This window comes from Sapajus apella, unplaced genomic scaffold (assembly GCF_009761245.1).
Source record: "Sapajus apella isolate SASKATOON/1434 unplaced genomic scaffold, GSC_monkey_1.0 scaffold49, whole genome shotgun sequence".
NCBI classification, from domain to species: domain Eukaryota; kingdom Metazoa; phylum Chordata; class Mammalia; order Primates; family Cebidae; genus Sapajus; species Sapajus apella.
The window spans coordinates 7,667,794-7,688,653 of NW_022436989.1; the positions used below are offsets into that span (position 1 = coordinate 7,667,794).

Sequence of the window (20,860 nt, forward strand, 5' to 3'; positions counted from 1 at the left end):
GTTTCTACTGCATTTTTTAAAATTTTAGTGAAGCATAATTGACATAATTGAACTGATATCTTAACAATACTGAGTGTTTCAGCTCATGAACCAGATATGTCTCTCTCCATTTATTTAAGTCTTCTTTAATTTCTCTCAAATATTCTGTGGTTCTTAGTGTATGTATTTGTATATCTTTTGTCAGTTTTCTAGTTTTCTTCAAAAGTGCTTCATATTTCTGTTGTAATTGTTAAATGATCTTGCCTTTTTTTTTTTTTTTTTTTAATTCAAGAGGTTTCACTCCATCACTCAGGCTGGAGTGCAGAAGAGCCACAATCCTAATTCACTGCAGCCTCAAACTTCTGGGCTCAAGCAATCCTCCTGCCTCAGCCTCTTAAGTAGCTGGAATTACAAGTGCAAGCTACTGTGCCTGACTCCTTTCTAAATTTTTACTTCCAAATGTTTGTTCCTAGTATATGAAAGTACAATTCTGTTTACATATTGACCTTTTATCCTGTAGCCTTGCTACATTTATATATTATTTATTTCTGGTATCTTTTTATAAATTCCATTAGATTTTCTGCATAGACAATTGGGTCATTCATTTGAGAATATAGACAGTATGTTACTCCTTCATCTAGCTTTCTTTCAATCAAGAAAGAAAGGCTAGGTGCCTCTCCAGCTTTTTTGATTGGTGTTAGCATGGTATACTGTGTTTCATCTGTTTACTTTTAACCTATTTTAGTTTTTATATTCAGAGTGTATTTATTATAGATGGCATATGCTTTTTTTAATCCAATCTAGAAATATCTTTTTTAAGGCCATTTACATTTAATGTGGTTATTGATATAGTTAGGTATAAGTCTATTATCCTACAATTTACTTCACATTTTTTCCATCTCTTCTTTGTTCCACTTTACTTCATCATCTGTCTTCTTTGGATGGAGAAATTTTTTATGAATCCTATTTATCTCCTTTGTTGGCACATTGCTATAACTCTTTGTTATTATTTTAGTCTTTGCTTTAGAATTTATCATGCATATTTTTAACTTATTATAGTCTATCTTCAAGCAATAGTATACAACTGTATGTATAATATAAGAACCCTAAAAGAAGTACACTTTCACTTCTTCCCTTCTGGCCTTTATGTGATTATTGTCATATATTGTATTTATATATATGTTATAAATGCTACAATACATTATTTTAATTTATTTTTTTGAGACAGGGTCTCACCCTGTCACTAGGCTGGAGTGCAGTGGTGTGATCCATCACAGCTCACTGCAATCTCTACCTCCCAGGTTCAAGCGATTCTCATGCCTCAGTCTCCCAAGTAGCTGGGGTTAGAGGCACACCCAACCACCCCTGGCAAATTTTTGTATTTTTAGTAGAGACAGTGTTTTGCCATGTTGACCAGGCTGGTCTCAAACTCCTGGCCTCAAGTGATCTGCCTGCCTCAACCTCCCAAAGTGCTGGGATTACAGGCTCGAGCCGATGCATCTGGCTTGTTTTTATTTTTAAATAGTCAGTTATCTTTTAAAGTAATTCAAATAATAAGGAAAAATCTTCTATATTTACTCACTTGTTACCATCTCTGTTGCTCTGCATCCCTCTGTACAGATGCACATTTTTACCTAATATCATTTCTTTTTGACTTGAAGGTTAATAATCTACTATTATTAATAATCTACTATTAGATTAATAATCTACTATTGATGAATTAATAATCTACTATTGATGAATTCTTTTGGTTTTTATATATATGAAAAGATATATGTATATATTGCTTTATTTCTAGAAAAATCATTTTGTTGAGTATTGAATTCTAGGTTTGTAGGGTTTTTTCTTTCAATACTTTAAAGACATTATTTTATTGTAATTTTTTTCTAAAGAGAAATGTACTTTTGTCTTTGTTTCTTGTATATAATGTTTTTTTTTAGTCTTGCTACTTTCATGATTTATTTTTTGTCACTGATTTTGAGCAATTCAATTATGGTGTTTCTTGATGTGATTTGCTTCATTTTTATTGTGTTTGAGATTTATTGGGATTCTTGGGATCTGTTGGTTTATAATTTTTACTAAATTTGGAAATAGTAGGCTATTGTTTTTTCAATTATTTTTCTTCCCCTATTCCTTTGGGGATTTCAGTTATACATATATCAGGCCAAATGAAGTTATCCCATATCTCACAATGATCTTTGTATTTTTAAAATTTTTTTCTCTGTTTTTCTTTTTAAACAGTTTCTGTTGCTATGCCTTCAAGTTTATTAAACTTTTATTTTGCAACACATAATCTCCTGTTAATCCCATCCAGTGTATTTTCAATCTCAGCTATTACAGTTTTCGTCTTTAGAAGTTTGAGTCTTTTAATATTTTCCATGTCTCAACTTTCCGAATAAATGGAATATCATTATAATAACTTTTCAGTGTAGTGCTCTGCTAATTTTATCCTTTCTGTTAGTTCTTGTTCCATTTTGGTTGATTGCTTTGTCTCTTTACTATGGTTCATACTTTCCTGGGTTATTGTTTTGTTTTGTTTTTTGTTTTTTTGGGTTTTTATTGGTTTGTTTTTGGTTTTTTTGTTTTTGCATGCCTGGACATCTGTGATTGGATGCCAGATACTGTGAATTTTACCCTGTTGGGTACTGGATATTTTTTGTAACCCTTAAATATTCTTGAGTTTTGTTCTCAGGAGCAGTTAAATTACATGAAAATGTTTTGATCCTTCGAAGTTTCTAATCCATTTGATTAATTCTTTTCCTGGCATTGGGTAGTTTCCTCACATGCATTCTTTGATCAGATTCAGCTGAATACCAGAGGAAGGCTTTCTGAAGATCACTGCAGCTCTCTCTCATCTCACAAATTCTGTCCTGAGAACTCCAGCTGCCTTGATCTCTTCAGAGTCGGTTTCATCTCCTCAACTCTGAAGTTTGTCGGGCTCCATCTGAGTTTCCCCTTCCTGCAATGCAACCTAGAAACTCTCTCAAAGCAGTAAGCTGGGGCAATCATAAGGTTCACTTTGTTTTCCATCTTCCAGAGATCATTGTTGTTTCCTGGTATTTGGTGTCTTGAAAGCCATGGTTTCAAATATTTTGTCTGGTTTGTTCTGGTTCAGTCTGGGTTTTGGCATTGGTTTTAGCTGTTTCAGGTAAGAGCATAAATTAAGTGCCTTTACTCCACTTTGGCCAGAAACAGAGATCCTCAATTTAATTTGTAACCTGTAATAAAACTAGTCACCATTTTCTTTTTGAAAGATTTTATATATTTATCTGTCTTAGCATTTTAAACAGTAATTTAAAGCTTAATGGTACAAATATCACACAGGGGAAATAAAGACCCCTGGTTTCAAAGAAAAACACAGAAGCTCAGAGGTTAAATGACTTAGTGTTTGTCTGTGACCCTAATGTAAACCACTGCAAAAAAAACTGTACATGACCAAGCAGAGGTCTCTTTTCTTAGTTAAAGTTGGCTCTACCCTAAAGTGTAAAATAATTGAGTTTAATGAAAACACGATAAATAGAAATAACTTCTTTTTTTTTTTTTTTTTTTGAAGATAGAGTCTCACTCTGTCACCCAGGCTAGAGTGCAGTGGCATGATCTTGGCTCACTGCAGCCTCTGCCTCCCGGGTTCAAGCGATTCTCCTGCCTCAGCCTCCCAAGTAGCGCTGGGACTACAAGCACCTGCCACCACGCTCAGCTAATTTTTTGTATTTTTGGTAGAGATGGGGTTTCACCATGTTGCCCAGGCTGGTCTCAAACTCCTGAGCTCAGGTAATCCACCCATCTCGGCCTCCCATAGTGCTAGGATTACAGGCATGAGCCACCGGCCCGGCCAGGAATAACTTCTTAAATACTTATTTGGAGTGAATGTATCCAACAAATCAAAGTGAAGGTATGAATTCTCTAAAGCATTGGTTTAATTGATGATACTTACTTCAGTTGATAAAAACATAGCCTATAAAACCATTTGTAAAATATTATTTATTATCTGAAGCCTTCTTCACATCCATTTATGAAGCACATTGAAAAAATATTACAGTCAAATTTTGGCAAATTGAGAGTGCTCTTAATTTTAAGAATTGATATTGCTAATTTGATGTTACCATTTCATATGTAAATGAAGATATGACATTATAGAATACAACCATGCATAACTGTTGAATAGAACTTTGTCCTGACCTAATGAAAAATGTGTAATAATGATAGAAAGTGCCATAAAGGTAATCTCCAAGTGCACGATCACACATTCAACAATATGGTATCCCATATCCATGTAAAATAAAATATCACATGAGGTAAATATCAGAGACACAAAAGAAATTTAAGGGCAGATCCAGGTTTGCTGGAACCTAAAACGTACCTGATTTGAAAGTTCTTCTTAAGGAACACCATCCCAAATTTCGAATATATAACTCTGACAAAAAGAAAGACAACACAGTATTCCTGAAAGGCATTTCAGTCCTGGAAGACTGAGTTATCCATAAACAAGAGCAACTATAAACTACGTAAATACATCATACCCAATGCAAACAAAACGTAGCTCCAACTCAAGTCTCCCTGAGATGAAAAATACAAAATATGTCTGTGGCCACACCAGTGCCACCTGACGGATCTATTGCACTTAATATACCTTACTATTGCAGTTGTTACAGAACCATATGCCATGTGCATATATTGTCAGGTCCTGGAGTACCTGAGGTAATGCTTCATTAGCTTTCTCCTAACCCCACCTATGAGAAAAGTAAGGGAGGGAACCTGGTGGAAGTTAAGACTGCTACAACTTAAAATCATCAACTCTCTTCAAACAAGTAACTTTATTATTTATTTTATTTTATTTTTTCAGTCGGTGTCTTGCTCTGTTCTCCAGGCTGGAGTGCAGTGGTGCGATCTCGGCTCACTGCAGACTCTGCTTCCCGAGTTCAAGTGATTTTCCTCCCTCAGCCTCCCGAGTAGCTGAGGCTATAGGCGCGTGCCACCACACCCAGCTAATGTTTGTATTTTTAGTAGAGATGGGGTTTCATCATGTTGGCCAAGATGGTCTCGATCTCTTGACCTTGTGATCCACTCGCCCCAGCCTCCCAAAGTGCTGGGATTGCAGGTGTGAGCCACCGAACCCAGCTTATTATTTATTTATTAATTTTAATTGTTTTTTTGTTTTTGTTTTTGTTTTTGAGACAGGGTCTTGCTCTATCACCCAGGCTGGAGTGTAATGGCACAATCTCATCTCATTGCAACCTCCACCTCCCAGGCTCAAGCAAGCCTCCTGCCTCAGCCTTCCGAGTAGCTGGGACAAAAGGCGCGTGCCACTGTGCCTGACTGATTTTTGTAATTTTTGGTAGAGATGGGGTTTCACCATGTTGCCCAGGCTGGTCTCAAACTCCTGACCTCAAGTGATCTACCTACCTGAGTGTCCCAAAGTTCTGGGATTACAGGCGTGAGCCACCACACCCAGCCCTATTTATTTATTTTTGAGACAGGGTTTCACTATGTCACCCAGGCTGGAGTACAGTGGCATGTTCACAGCTCATTACAGCCTTCCCATTCTGGGCTCAAGAGGTCCTCCTGCCTCAGTCTCCCAAGAAGCTGTTACACCATGCCCAGGCGATTTTTAAATTTTTTGTAGAGACAGGGTCTCATTATATTGTCCAGGCTGGCCTTGAACTCCTGGGTTCAAGTGATCCTTCCACTTTGGCCTCCCAAAGTGCTAGGGTTATATGTGTGAGCCACTGGGCCAGGTCTGAACAGGTAACTTAAAAAAAAAAAAACCTGTAACATTGGCACTCATGGGGATCTTGCCTTTAATACACCCCTAAACACAAAAAGTTCAAAGGCCATTGTGTAGATGTCTACCTACAGGTTTTATTTAACCAGGAACATAAAAAGGAAATAAAGGAAACAAGTGGGTGAGAATGGGGAGATGGACTAGAAAATGTCATCTAGATATGTGGTCCTGCTAGCACAGAGATTTACAAAGTGCCCCAGGATCCCAGGTCTACCCGGTCCTCTTAGCTCCATCCACTGACTCAGTCCCTGACCACCTAAGCAGTTGCTATGGAGACCACCTAAGGTTCACATGGACGGGTGCCCTTGACTAAACCTCCTGGGAAACCCAGACAAAAGGTAGCAACCCTATCCCGTACTTGGATTAATAGCTGGGCTTGGAACATTCTTTCCATCCTCAGCTATTCTGTTCTTGTCTAAATCAATTTGTTATGCCATTGTGTTACAGAATGTATTCATACAGCAATTTTTGCCAACGTCTTGCCCTTCCATATGCAGTAACAGACAGAAGTCCATCCACCATGAATTCAGCCTAAGGAGCATTGCATTCTCTAGTCACAAGTCTTCATTTTTTTTTTTTAGTACACTGCAATGGGTTTGTAAAGAGACACTAAGTTAAAAACAAATATGTTCCTGTGCACACACACATACAGACACACACACATATACACACATACACATACACACACACACAGGCACACACATACACATACACACACAGACACACACAGAGACACACACACATACACACACATACAAACACACACACGCAGAAATTCTGTAGTGTCTCAAATTTCTGTATAGTAAATGCTACAGAGAAAAATCCATGTCAAATATAAATAATTTCCTCTAGAGATATTGAAAATCCCAGGACATTCTCCAAGATCATGTCTCTTGGTGTCTTTCCCACAGAGAAATATTAAACTAATGGCGTGGATTACACCTTCAGTGAAAGGTGAAACTGAACACCAAGGCAGCCCCTGGAGGATTAGGTTTTGATTTCTGACACCACCTGTTAGCGTAAGAATCGTAACCCTGAGAGCACAAAATGGCTCAGAGGCAGGACTGCTAGTAAAGTTCACAAGTGACCCTGTCATTTTTACATTTCAGTCATTTTGTTAGGATGGCAAGGCAAAAGGACTGTAGTAAAAGGACTTCAGTGCCACGACCGTAGGTTTGTTGAATCTGGGTCATAGAGTTCACAAAAGGAATGGAGCCCTGAGGCCATCTGTTTATAGTTACGATTTCTCTACATTTCTGAGTCAGCAACAAGCAGGCAATTGCATCATCTGCCCTCCAAATAACCACTATCACCCCAAACACACACTTCATCCCAAAAAGGTTTCATATTTTCCCCTTTGTGTAAAGAATCTTTGAACTAACAAGAAGAAGCATTGCGTATTATTTAATATTCAGATAGTAGCTTGTAATGCATTTAATTAGTCAATTCTTCATCAGACTACTTATTTGACATCTTGTTGAAACAAGAAGTGGCTTTACAAGGTGAAGAGGAAAGAGGATGGCTTTCAGATTCAGACGCCTGTAGTTCCCAATGCTGAATCCTGAATTTGAAGGTTCTGTAATTTTGGAAAAGCTTCTTATTCTTACTTTTTCTCTAAATGGAAATAAGAACACCTCTGTTGGAGGTTTGTTGGGAGGATTAAATAAATACTATCCATGTATCTGACAGATAATAAGTAGACAATAGATATTTCCATGTTGCAGTTCCTGTGGCAGGCTTTTTGTTTGATTGATTGTTTTGAGACGGAGTCTCACTCTGTTGCCCAGGCTGGAGTGCAGTGGCGAGATCTTGGCTCACTTCGACCTCTGCCTCCCGGGTTCAAGTGATTCTTCTGCATCAGCCTCCTGAGTAGCTGGGACGACAGGTGCCCCCCCACCACGCCCAGTTAATTTTTGTATTTTTAATAGAGAGAAGGTTTCACCTTGTTATTGGCCAGGCTGGTGTCAAACTCCTGACCTCGTGATCCACCTGCCTTAGCCTCCCAAAGTGCTGGGATTACAGGCGTGAACCATTGCGCCTGGCCTAGTCGTGTGTGTGTGTGTGTGTGTGTGTGTGTGTGCGTGCACGCGCACGCGCATGCACACGCATGAGTGCGCACAGGATTATTTTGCGTGACTAATGACAAAATTTCCTAAGATTTCAGCAAAGGTCTCAAATGATTCTTTCCATGAAAGCATCTTATCGAGGCATTAAAATGATTGATTCTGGGAAAATTTAATTTCATTATTCTTAAAAGAGCTATGTAATAGGAAGTAGCTTATTTATGGAACCAAAAGGTCTTCTTCTTTTGAACTGTATTCTCTATTAGAGTGCCACATTTTGCCTGGGTCTGTTAGATTGGACAAATAAAATGCAGTGGAAATTAATTGAAAAATTGGAATTTGGCAATTTTATTTGGCTTTGCTCTGTTCAAACTTACCACATAAAATCCTTCATGTCTTTTAACTCCCTTGTGGGTGATCTTTCTCCCAAATAACAGCCCTAGCTTTCTGCATTCAATTAATCCACAAGTATTTATTAAAGACTTCCAGTGAGCCTGTGCCATATTAAACACTATGGGGTATGCAAGAAAAATAAATGATGACAGATTACATAGTACTTAGTGGTTCACAAACCACAAGTAGAATCTGTCTCCTTACCTCTTAGTCTCACCTTGAAAAAGGAAATTTCCACACTCTAGTAACTTGAAATCTAGGGAAATAAGATTATCTCACATTAGACAATTAGCAAGCAGTTGATGCTTGTCTATTTACAAAGGGTTAAGTCATGTGACCTAAACTTTCTTAAATAGTTGGCCAGAGAAGGGATATATCACTAGGGTTTGGGTCACCAGAAGATACATCATGGAAATGTTTGCATTTTTAGGTGGATGTTAAAGGCAAGGAAAAAAAAAAAGAGTCGCTATGAAATAGTGAAAGTATATTACTTGTGGGCAGACTGGATCACCAGATATTTATACAGAGCCAGACAATTAATTTGAGAACAGGGAGAAGGTATGGCTAGATATTGGCTTTAGCTGGATGAGAAAGGCTTGAATACAAGGCTGGGCTTTGTGCTGTTTCATTCTCTATGCCATTATGGTGCCAGTTAGGGGAAAAAGGATTGGAGGGAAGAGGTTTAAAAGAAAATAGCAAACACAGTAAGATCACATTCCATACAGAAATTTTAATTTGTTTATTGAGGGCCCACCTCTTTCCTTGTATTCTCATTAATTTACCCACTGTCGTCCCCACTCAAGTAACTTTCACTTTAACTGTTCTCTTCATTCAGTTTGGTCCAATTCATTATACTTTTTGACCACCTATGATGTGCTAAACACAGTCCTACAGAAACAAAAAGTGAGAATCAATCTGACCTCTCCAGGAGCTTACAGTGTAGCCCAGAAGAAGTCCTGAGACATTTTCTGGGTGTCCACAAGGTCATGATAGTATGTTATTTGCCCTTTTGCCATAAACCTGGACAGCACAAAAGCAGCAGTGGGTACAACTGCTGGCAACTGAGCACCCATGGCGACAGTGTTACCCACCTGTACTGGTTGTCATATTATTTTGTCAGGCAATGGCAGAAAAAAAGAATTGTTCTTAAGTTTCACTTAAGAATATTCTCCATTGGGAGGCCGAGGTGGGTGGATCACGAGGTCAAGAGATCGAGACCATCCTGGCCAACATGGTGAAACCCTGTCTCTACCAAAAATACAAAAAAATTAGCTGGGGATGGTGGCGCACGCCTGTAGTCCCAGCTACTCGGGAGGCTGAGGCAGGAGAATTGCTTGAACCCGGGAGGCAGAAGTTGCAGTGAGCCGAGGTTGCGCCACTGCACTCCAGCCTGGCGCCTGGTGATGGAGTGAGACTTTGTCTCAAAAAAAAAAAAAAAAAAAAGAATGTTCTCCATACACCAGTAAAAATTCTTAACCTTATTAAATTTTAACCTTTGAGTAGATGTCTCTTTTTAATAATAATAATAATGAGGTGATGTCTCACTATGTTGCCTAGGCTGCTCTTGAACTCTTGGACTCAAGGGATCCTCCTGCCTCTTCGTCCTCTTAAGTAGCTGGGACTACAGGCGTCCAGTGACTCAGATGTCTTTTTGATGTTTGCTGTGACTCACTGCATAAAGCACTCCTGCTGCATGCTGAGGCACCATGACTGTTTCAAGATAAAGATGCCTGTGCCATTGATTGAATTGAACATATTGAGGCACCATTGAACACCATGTTTCATGGAACATTTTTATTAAAATGCCAAATTACAATTAGTCCAATATGAGTATCCGGAAGAAATGTTCTCAAAATTTAACAAAATGAAGCTATCACTTTGAGGAAAGCAACTGAAAATATTTGCAAATTAGGAAAATATTAGAATTTTGGAAATATTTGTTTGCCACCAGTAATTTGTCAGCTTGTAAATACTTACAGACTTTTTGTCTGGGAGCAGTGGATCATGCTTGCAATCCCAGCACTTTGGGAGGCCAAGGCAGGTAGATCACTCGAGGTCAGGAGTTCAAGACCAGACTGACCAACATGGCGAAATCCTGTCTCTACTAAAAATACAAAAATTAGCCAGGCATGATGGTGGGTGCCTGTAGCTTGGGAGGCTGAGTTGGGAGAATTTCTTGAACCTGGGAGGTGGAGGTTGCAGCGAGCTGAGATTGCTCCATTGCCCTGCAGATTGGGCAACAGAGCAAGACTCTGTCTCAAAAAAAAAAGAAAAAAAAAGACTTTATGATGAGATTGGAGGTGATACTAATGACTGATTTTAAAAAGTATATAGTGTACAATAGATGTGTCAACATTCTGTAGATCTGCACAATTCATTAAGCCCATGTGTGAGGTTATAAAATCATGCTTAAAGTAAAAGACCCATTCCAAGTGCACTGTAGACCAATGAATTTCAATGTAACAGAGTTTGAGAAATTCATTAATATAGTTTTCACTGCCATATTTTAACTAACCCTTAAGAAACTTTTTTATGTCGGGTTTTGGTGAACTAACAAAGAATACCCACAATAATTACGCAGAAAGGGAAGATCATAATCTTATATGTGGGAGGCCAGATTTCCTTTGTATATTTCAACCAAAATAGCAACAGAACAGATTGAATGCAGAGGCAGGGGAATCCAGATGCGAGAGACTTGCCAAAAGGTTAAAAAAAAAAATCTACTCTTCTCACTCATATTTCTGTTGTTTTGGAAAATATATTTTCTTTTCATAAAATGTAATGAGTTTATTATCATTATTTTAAAATAGATAATACATATTTAAAATCGTTTTCACTTTTCATTCCTAATATGATAGAAACAACAGAAACTAAACTTCTTTGGGGTCCTTATTAATTTTTTTAAGGGCAAAATGGATTCTGATGCTAACAAGTTTGAGAACTGCTGGTCTAACCAATTATAGGGCATCCAAGGCTATTTCCATGGTTCAGGTCCTCTGTTTAATCTTCTGATGAACAGATATCAGTGAAGCTCACTGATTACAAATGGTGCAGTTATAACTCAGAATTTGCTAAGCTTCCTCTGTCTGCCATTTTTAAGTCATATATTTCCCTTTTAATCCTATTTATTTAATTTCAATGTCATATATGCTTTGCAGGCTTTTTTCTTTCAATATTTAAAAAAATTATCAAAATTGTTTTTGCATAGTTTTGAGGCAAATTTTCTACAAAACTCGACAAAGAAATTGGATCGCTCTCAGCTGCCAACCCACCCTCAAATTTTCAGCCCCCAAAAGCCATTACCATCAAAATTTCCAGCTGATTCTTTGGGTATTTTCCTCTAAATCTTAACACACCTAAGTTCGTAACACACCTATGTTGTGAAGTCTTAATTTTGTAATTGTTAGCATGCTATCTACTCACTCCCCATGTGGAAGATGAGAACTGAGCTTCCTTTCACCTCCCGGTCCCTAAACCAGCCACTCTCCTTTTCCAAACCCTCCTCGTGTCCTCATTCTCCCCAAACCAACATTTCAGTTAGGTAAAATTTAACCGCGTACATTATCATAACTGTGTATGCAGGATTCGCAATAAAATCATCTTGTGCAGCTGTCAATTTTTCTTTCTCAATTTTTTGTTTTCTCCTGATTAATACTTTTCATTTTCTTGCTACTTACCTTTTTTTCAGCCTCAAACGTTCCCTTACTTGCATGATCTGCCGGTAATATTTTAATCACATTAGCCGTTGTCTTATTTTCGCCTTGAGTGGTTGCTCCCTAGGCAGCTGTGTGGCGGCCATCTTGGATCTCTTCACCAGGACTCACCCTCTGGTGCTGACCCCTTGTCATTCTCTTTCTTGTTTTCCTCCTTAGTTTGTTGAGACACACTCTAGTAGCTTCCCCAGAAAGGTACATGGAAGATTAGGCTTCAAAAAATTGTATATGCCTAAAAATATATGGATTAACATATTGTAAATGAATAGACAAAAAGCATAGATTTAGTAATTTGAAAGAGAATTTCCATCTTAAAATCACATTACTTCAGAAATTTAACCTTGCTGTGTTGTCTTCTGCTGTCAGTACGGCTGTTGAGAGGACCCATGCTGTTTTCATTCTTGGTGCTCTGTACAAAAACTATTTTGGTGGTGGTTTGTTTTCTTTTTCAGAAAAAAACTGGGATCTTCTCCTTGACCCCACTACTGAAAATTAGTAACAGTGTGCTTTGGGACTGTATTTCAGTTTGTTGTCTGGATATTGGTGCATTCTTCAGCACCTAGGCATTTTATTTGATGATTTCGTCCTTGCTGCTTTCTCAGGTCTCTCTTCCCGTGATTTCTTTTAATCAGATATTGGACCTTTTGCAGTGGTACCTTACTTTTTAAAAAAGCATTTTTTGGGCCGGACACAGTGGCTTATGCCTGTAATCACAGCACTTTGGAGGCCAAGGTGGGTGGATCACAAGGTCAAGAGATCAAGACCGTCATGGCCAACATGGTGAAACCCCGTCTGTACTTAAAATACAAAAAATCAGCCGTATACGGGCAACATGGCATGCACCTGTAGTCCCAGCTACTCAGGAGGCTGAGGCAGGAGAATTGCTTGAACCCGGGAGGCAGAAGTTGCAGTGAGCCGAGATTGCACCACTGCACTTCAACCTGGCAACAGAGTGAGACTCTGTCTCAAAAAAAAAAAAAGCATTTTTCTCTTATTTTGTATTTTTGTCATTTTGTTTTACTTTGGGGAAATTTCTCCAAGTTTATCTTCCAGTTTTTGTTATTTTTATTTCTTGCATTTTATTTTTTAATTTCAAAGAGCTCTTATTCTCTGAATAATGCTTAGAATTGTCTTCTTTTTTCTCATAGGAACAATGCTTCTCTTATCTCCTATAAGATTTTGAAGTTTTTTTCTGCCTGAATATTTCTCTTCTCTCTGAGTTGTTTTGCCTTTTGGTTAGCTTGCTCGAGGCTTTGTCTCTAATCTTAGAGGATTTCCTCAGATGTTTGCCGATTGATGCCTGGCAGTTTGTGGCTTGTATTCAAAATTAGAGCACTCAGAATTGTACTTGAAGGGCAAGACTAATAAGTAGACTTCCTGATTGTGGAATGCACTGCAGAGTGATCTAATCTGGCTCTTTATTTGGGAAGGCTCCAAAGCCAGTATCATTAGGCCTTTTTATCTCCTCACGGTGCTAGTAGATTTCCTAAGGAAGGCTCATTCCTATCTTGGCTTGGGAGTATACGCCTAGCTGCAGAGTTCTGGGGGCTGAGTTGGGGAGGAAGTCTGGGGATTTCACTATTCAAATGTTTACTCAATTACCTTAGCACATGGCCTCACTTTTAACTGGTGCCTATGTCCCACTGTGCCAGGCCTAAGTGAATATTCTTTATAAAGCTACTTGAGGGTATTGGAATCTAATAACAGAGAGAAATGGAGTGTTATAATAAATAATGGCTAACAGCAATCTCTCATTATTTTCAGTATTTATTGAGTCCACATTATTAGGATATGCTCTACTAGAAACTCTTAAAAACTGTGAAGAGGTGTTAGAAAGCTAATTTTTGTCATATCTTACAAAAACAAATTCAAAAGAGAAAAAATAAGAGCCAAAGGCTATTAAATCAAAGGTGACTAAAATATCCTGGCAATTAAAATCTGCCTACTCTGTGGGAATCATGAATTGACTGCAGTTTTTGCATCTGTTTCCAATCATGCTATTCTCCAAGGATAGTTGGGGTGAGTGGCTAATGGATAACATACTTTAAATATCTTTCCAGTACAAATTTTTTAAACTCCCAAATTATTGAAGGCCCATTTTTCACTTATCTCTTGATCTCCTGATAAATTTCTCTTAACTATATCATCTAGATCCGAAATATGCACGACACCAACATTCCCTAGCGTGAACACTCAATACTAGCTAATGCACAATTTTCATTTTGGTCCTCAGAGGCAGTAAGAAGGCACACTGATCACTGCTATACTTTCATTTCATCTGATTTGGCTCTGATTTAACTTGGTCCTAAACACATTTTTTTTTTCTTTTTGAGACTGAGTTTTGCTCTTGTTGCCCAGGCTGGAGTGCAATGTCACGATACAGCTCACCACCACCTCTGCCTCCAGGGTTTAAGTGATTCTCCTGCCTCAGCCTCCTGAGTAGCTGGGATTACAGACATACACCACTACATCGGGCTACTTTTGTATTTTTTGTAGAGACAGGGTTTCTTCATGCTGGTCAGGCTGGGTCTTGAAGTCCTGACCTCAGGTGATCCACCCACCTTGGCCTCACAAAATGTTGGGATTATCACCACGCCTGGCCACAGTTTTTTTTACAAATATTTGAATTATTGACACCAATTTTAGAAACCAAATCTCCTCATTCATTTCCACATTGCCAATAAACATAGCTAATGCTTTTTGGCCTTATACTTTGTACCAGGGCCTGTGCTAAAGGTTTTATGTATATTAACTATATTCAACCCTTACAACAATCCAGTATTACAGATGCGAAAACCAAGCCCAAGGAGGCAGAATAACTTACTCAAGATCATTTAATTAGTAAGAATAAAAGCAGGACTTAAACTGAGGTCTGTCTGTCCCCAGATCCTTCATTCTTCAATATTACAAAATAAGGCCTCCCAGAATATGGTCACAATTGTTAAATTATAAAAGATTCTTAACATGAGCATATCTAATGAGGAGGAGTAGAGGAGAAGAAAGGAGATATGCTAACTGAAATTCCCAAAGAAGGAAAACATGCTGTAATTATTAGAATGAGATAAAAACTGCTAAGAATACATGAAAACCATTGTGCAAATTGTGAAATGTAAATCCCAGTTCTGTTTATTTTGTGACAATATAAAACTCGCAGTTTTCAAATAATTTAATAATTGCTGGTACTCTGCCTGTGAAAATGTGTTGGTTCATGCCAACATCTACTTATGAAAAATCATTGCTTACTTTAATTAGTTCGACTGGGCTTGGAAGCTACCACTTCCAACCAAATAATGAAGGCTCCAAATAATAAATATTTGGGCAACACAGTGAGACATCGTCTTTTTTGTTTTGTTTTTTGAGATGGAATTTTATTATTGTCACCAGGCTAGAGTGCTATGGTGCTGTCTCAGCTCACTGCAACCTGTCTCCAGGGTTCAAGCGATTCTCCTGCCTCAGCCTCCCAAGGAGCTGGGATTACAGATGCTCACCACCATGCCTGGCTAATTTTTGTATTTTTAGTAGAGACGGGATTTCACCATGGTGGCCAGGCTGGTCTCGAACTCCTGAGCTCAGGTGATTCATCTGCCTCGGCTTTTCAGTGCTAGGATTACAGATGTGAGCTACTGAGCCTGGCCTAGAGAACTCATCTTTACTAATAAACAAATCATAAAAGGAAACAAAATGATGCAAAGAGGAGGGCAATATCCTAATGCATGTAGCATCCAAGTCAGGAGTTGATGATCCAAGCAACTCCAGAAGCTGGAGGCTTTGCTGAGGTCGCAGAACACCGACAAGCCCTCAGCCAGTCACAGCTGATTGCCCACTCTTGACTAGAGATTTCATCCATACATACCTAGGATTTACTTTTCACTTTCGTTTTTTTTTTTCCCCTTGGTCTGTGTATTCTAAATCAGATTCTCATTTGCCGTAAATCTGTGTTTTCCATGGAACTTTATGAGGAGAATTAAGATAACCAAACTGTAAAGATAAGAGTTCAGATGTTATCCATTGAGGAATATGAATTCTGCTTTGGATTATTTATACACGCATGCACAAGATTTCTTTATATTTCCCTGCGTATGTTTCATTTCAATTGGTCTTAGAAGTAGTTGTTATATAAATAAGCAATGGCAAACCTGAGACCTAACACTGCATTAAACATGAAGTGTTAACTGTTTAAAGTGTGGGAGCTTCTCTGATTGTTAATTGGAATCTTGTGCCTAATTAAATGTGGAGACCTGTCAGATTGTGTCAACATCCATATTTCATGTTGAGTTGAGATTTTTAGGCATCTGACAAGTTGATGAGTACGTAGGGACCGTGGATGTGGATATCAAAAGAAATTCATATAACTTGACTCCTAGGGAGTAGGGAAATGGCAACAAAAATTGCATATATTATTTGCCCTATGATCTTGAAAACTGCACACAGCTCACATACAAGAGAATTGGAGAATAGCTTAGCTTTCCATACTCAGGCTGGCTTCCTCTTGTAAGCAGTAGAATGGTCAAGCTGTAAATACCTTTCTTGTGCTTACGCTAACACTCGATAAAACCCATTGACTTTGCGTAGCTTCACCTGATGTCTGAAAAGACCAGCTGTCTCACTTTTAATTCTGGGTTTACTTTCAAAGTCTTTGTGATTTCTGACAGACTCCTGATGCTCCTGATCAAAGCATGCTGAGATCAGGTTGCCATATACAATTTCCAATACAGAGTTTCTGCCAGAAATACCACTGAATTCCTTTCTTAAAAGATATTTTCCTGGTACTTAAGGCAAGTAATGTAAAATAAAGAGAGGAAAGGCTTAAAATGAGATTAAGAGGCTGGGCACGGTGGCTCACACCTGTAATCCCAGCACTTTGGGAGGCCAAGGCGGGCAAATCACGAGGTCAGGCATTCGAGACCAGCCTGACCAACATGGTAAAACCCTGTCTCTACTAAAAATACAAAAATTAGCTGAGCGTGATGGGGTGCACCTGTAATTCCAGCTACTCAGGAGGCTGAGGCAGGAGAATCGCTTGATCCTGGGAGGCAGAGGTTGCAGTGAGCTGAGATCACACCACTGCACTGCAGCCTGGGTGACAGAGTAAGACTGTCTCAAAAAAAAAAAAAAAAAATTGAGATTAAGAGCCTTCAGATATTTAGAATGTGATCAACTACTCATAATATTTATGGAACACTACACAAGAGAAGAAGAGCTTAATAATTAGAATGTTTTAATGTTATATTACCTTATGTATGCATGTTTCAAGAACTTTCAAATATAGCATCTTCTAAGATGCATCCCTGCACCAAAATAGGTTAGAAGGACATTATTATTCTGTAGTTATACCAAGTGAATCTGAGGTTCAGAAAGTTCGAGTCTTGCATTACAGTCTCTAGACAGCAGGTCTACAAGATCAAGTCTCCTGACACCTGCCCTAAAGCGTTCTATGCTTCAACAAAAACTGCCTTTGAGTGTAAAACATTTTTAGAGATAGGGTGTTGCTCTGCTGGAGTGCAGTGACCTGATTACAGCTCTCTGTAATCTCAAACTCTTGGACCCAAGCGGTCCTCCCATTTCAGTTTCCCAAGTAGCTAGGACTGCAAGCATGTACCACCATGGCTGGCTAATTTTTACTCTTTTACTTTTTAATTTTTTTGTAGTGACCACGTCACATTATGTTGCCCAGGCTGGTCTCAAACTCCTGGACTTAAGCGACCCACCCACCTTAGCTTCCCAAAGCACAGGGATTACAGGCACAAGCCACTGTGCCCAGCCGAAACTGTCTTTCTATAGAGGGAAATGTGTGTTGTAGAAAATGAAAGCCCCCTAAACACCGAACATGACTTTCGTAGGTAACAGTAAGAAATTCCTTTAGTTGAGCGTCTTTGATTTGGCGGATTGCTGAAGGCAGAGGACTAAATTAGGTATCATCTCACTATCGCTTATACCCAAGGGTTGTAGTATTACTGCTACAAGAAATATCTATGTTCTCTGTGGAAGGTCATTCAGTGTATGAAGTATGTAGATAAGAGAAATTTACGAGAGACACTGTGGTTCACTGGAGAGTGTTGGCTTATAGTCCTGAGTTATTCACTAAAATTAGGTGTAATCTTAGACACACCTTCTTATTTGCAGAAGTTACAGTTTCCCTTTCTATAAAATTTGTAAGGAAGGTTGGCATAATCTGTAGGATCCCTTCTTCCTCTAAGAACTATGACTTTCTGAGGTTCCTCCTCCCCTCTCCATTAATTCAGCGCATTTTTGCCTTCAACATCCTCACCGAACCAGGACTCAGCATTTAAACCGGCAAAAAGAAAGAAAAGAAACAGAAAATCTTACTTCTGTGTGTTTTTAAATTCCTATTTGTGCTCGCATTTTAAGTTCACCTCATTCAATAGTTCTTTTAAAAAATAGGTAATCTAAAAAAAAATAGGTGAACTAGACCGAGCATGGTGGCTCATGCCTGAAGTCCTAGTATTTCGGGAGGCCTAGGTCAGGAGTTTGAGACCAGCCTGGCCAACATGTGAAACTCCATCTCTACTACAAATTCAAAAATTAGCTCAGTATGGTGGTGTGTGCCTATAGTCCCAGATACTGGGGAGGCTGAGGCAGGAGAATTGCTTGAACCTGGGAGGCAGAGGCTACAGTGAGCCGAGATTGTACCACTGCAGTCTAGCCTGGGCGACAGAGCAAGACTCCATATTAAAAAAAAAAAAAAAAAAAGAAAAAAAAAAAAAAGATGTAAACCTATTTGGTAGGTAAGCCTAATGACAACTAGATCTCAGTACTGAAATGCATATTTCTCACTGAATTCAGTTTTCCACGCAAATCAGTTTTTGTTTTCAGATGCCAGGGGTTTGAGATCCACAGTCATTCCATTCCCAAGAACCAGTGTTTCATCTTACTTTGAACCCTGATGGAGAAGGTCCAAATGCAGAGTCTATTCCAGTGCTAAAGTATACTCTGTGCTTGGATCAGCTCCACAGAAAGCATGGGGAAGACGAGAAACCAGCTCAATTTCAGATTGCAACAGAATAAATCAAATTTAAGAACATCCAGAAATATTTTGCTCACGATAGAAAACTTTAAATGGGTTCTTTTTGGCCATAAAAGATTCTTTTTCCAAAATTATTCCTTTGAATTCCAAGTTTCCATCCTAATCGATCTTCATGATTTTGCTATAGTAACTGCAATCTGTCTAAATAATGAAGGATGTATTTTAAAGAATATAGGCTGGGGATGTTTGAAAAATGTCCATTTATTGCATATGTCAGCACAATATTTGCTTTTGATCATTCACAATAGCAATATTCAATGAAAGACATTTTGAATTATTCAACCTGTCACACAAATATTATTTGAATCTTTTCAGACTGACCCAACAGATCAGTAGCCACTATGAATATAGAAAAGGAAACGTCATTATAAAGCAAGAAGATCAAAGAGTAGAAATTGACTACTGAAGACAATCGAGTTCTGTTTCCACCTGTCATTTTTAATGAAGAACAATTGATGCTACATTTTATCCTATTCAATTCCCCACTACTCCCCAAGTATCCCTACACAGAATCTGATCATTTTACCTTTGTTATGCTATCTTCCGTCCTGGGTCACACTCACATTCACTCAGTATTCCAAGCGTTGCTGGAGAAAAGCAGGAAATTGTGCCAGGAGTTTGTTTGTTTGTTTGTTTATTTGTTAACAAATCATTGATCTGTAAATCCACCTGAGTTAACTGGGGGTTTCAGTAACTGGCGAGTTCCCCTAATAATCAGTGCCCCTGACATGGCATTCCCTCGAATAAATAATATAAGCTTTTGACTTCTCCTTCCATTTTTTTCTACTCCTACTTGGATCATCCATGGTAGAAGCAGGTGCCGGAAGCAGCTGAACTGTCTATCCCCCTCCTCATGGCTCTAATTCATCACTTAATCATTCCCTATCTTGCCTACAGAGTCTGTTCTAGGCAATTCCACTCCTGATGGCCACATTGCCTGTCATACATCGAAATCTGGACCCTCCCCTTTCCACCTCTGTGTGACTCAGAATTACATCTATCTCACTGTCTCCAAGAACGTCACCGTGCTTCATGAATCTCTCATTCTTTAGTGTTATCTCAGAGAAGGAGGTGTGGCTCCTCTTCTCCAAGACCAAGGCCTTTCCAGATGTCTCATTTCTATGGAATCCCCAGCTTCTCTTGAATTCTACACTTTCTGCTGCACAGGTTTTTTTGTTTTGTTTTGTTTTTTGTAACTTTAATCTTTGATTCTGTGTTGGGTTTTACCTTGTAAATCTGCTCAAACCTTCTATCTAAAAACAAAAAGTCCCTTTCCTTAGCTCCGCTGGGATTTATCTCTTTTTAGTTTAACCAATTAGTTAACGTATTATCTTCACCCTACTCCTGTTCTCTGTCTGCACACTTTTTGCTTTCCTTCTTCTTTTTTTTTCTTTTCTTTTTTTTTTTTTTTTTTTTTTTGGACAGTTTTTATTTTTTTTCCCAGGCTGGAATGCAATGGCATGATCTTGGCTTTCTGCCACCTCTGCCTCCCAGATTCAAGTGACTTTCCTGCCTCAGACTCCCAAGTAGCTGGAATTACAGGTATGAGCCACCACACCAGGCTAATTTTCGTATTTCTAGTAGAGAAAGGGTGTTTCTATGTTGGTCAGGTTGGTCTCAAACTCCCGACCTCAGCTGACCCACCTGCCTCAGTCTCCCAAAGTGCTGGGATCACAGGCGTGAGCCACTGTGCCTGGCTCACCTGTTAGGAACTGGGCAGGCATCACAGCAGGTGAACAGTGGGCAGGCGAGGGAGGCTTCATCTGTGTTCACAGCCACTCCTTATTGCTAGCATCACCACCTGAGCTCCACCTCCTGTCAGATTGGTGGCATTGTTGGAGTCTCATAGGAGCACAAACCCTACTGTAAACAGCACATGCAAGGG

General features: G+C 38.9%; 1 protein-coding gene across 2 annotated transcripts in view; it reads left to right on the forward strand.

Moving 5' to 3' along the window:
• The window catches only part of GREM2 (gremlin 2, DAN family BMP antagonist), a 125,509-nt gene that overhangs the window by 45,844 nt on the left and 58,805 nt on the right, over positions 1–20,860 (forward strand). Inside the window, exon 2 of one of the 2 annotated variants that reach the window (XM_032242252.1) lies at positions 2,780–2,970. The exons of the other annotated variant lie outside the window; for it this stretch is intronic. The gene's annotated coding sequence lies outside the window, so the exon portion shown is untranslated. The remainder of the gene's footprint in view (positions 1–2,779; positions 2,971–20,860) is intronic. 2 annotated transcript variants of the gene reach the window in all.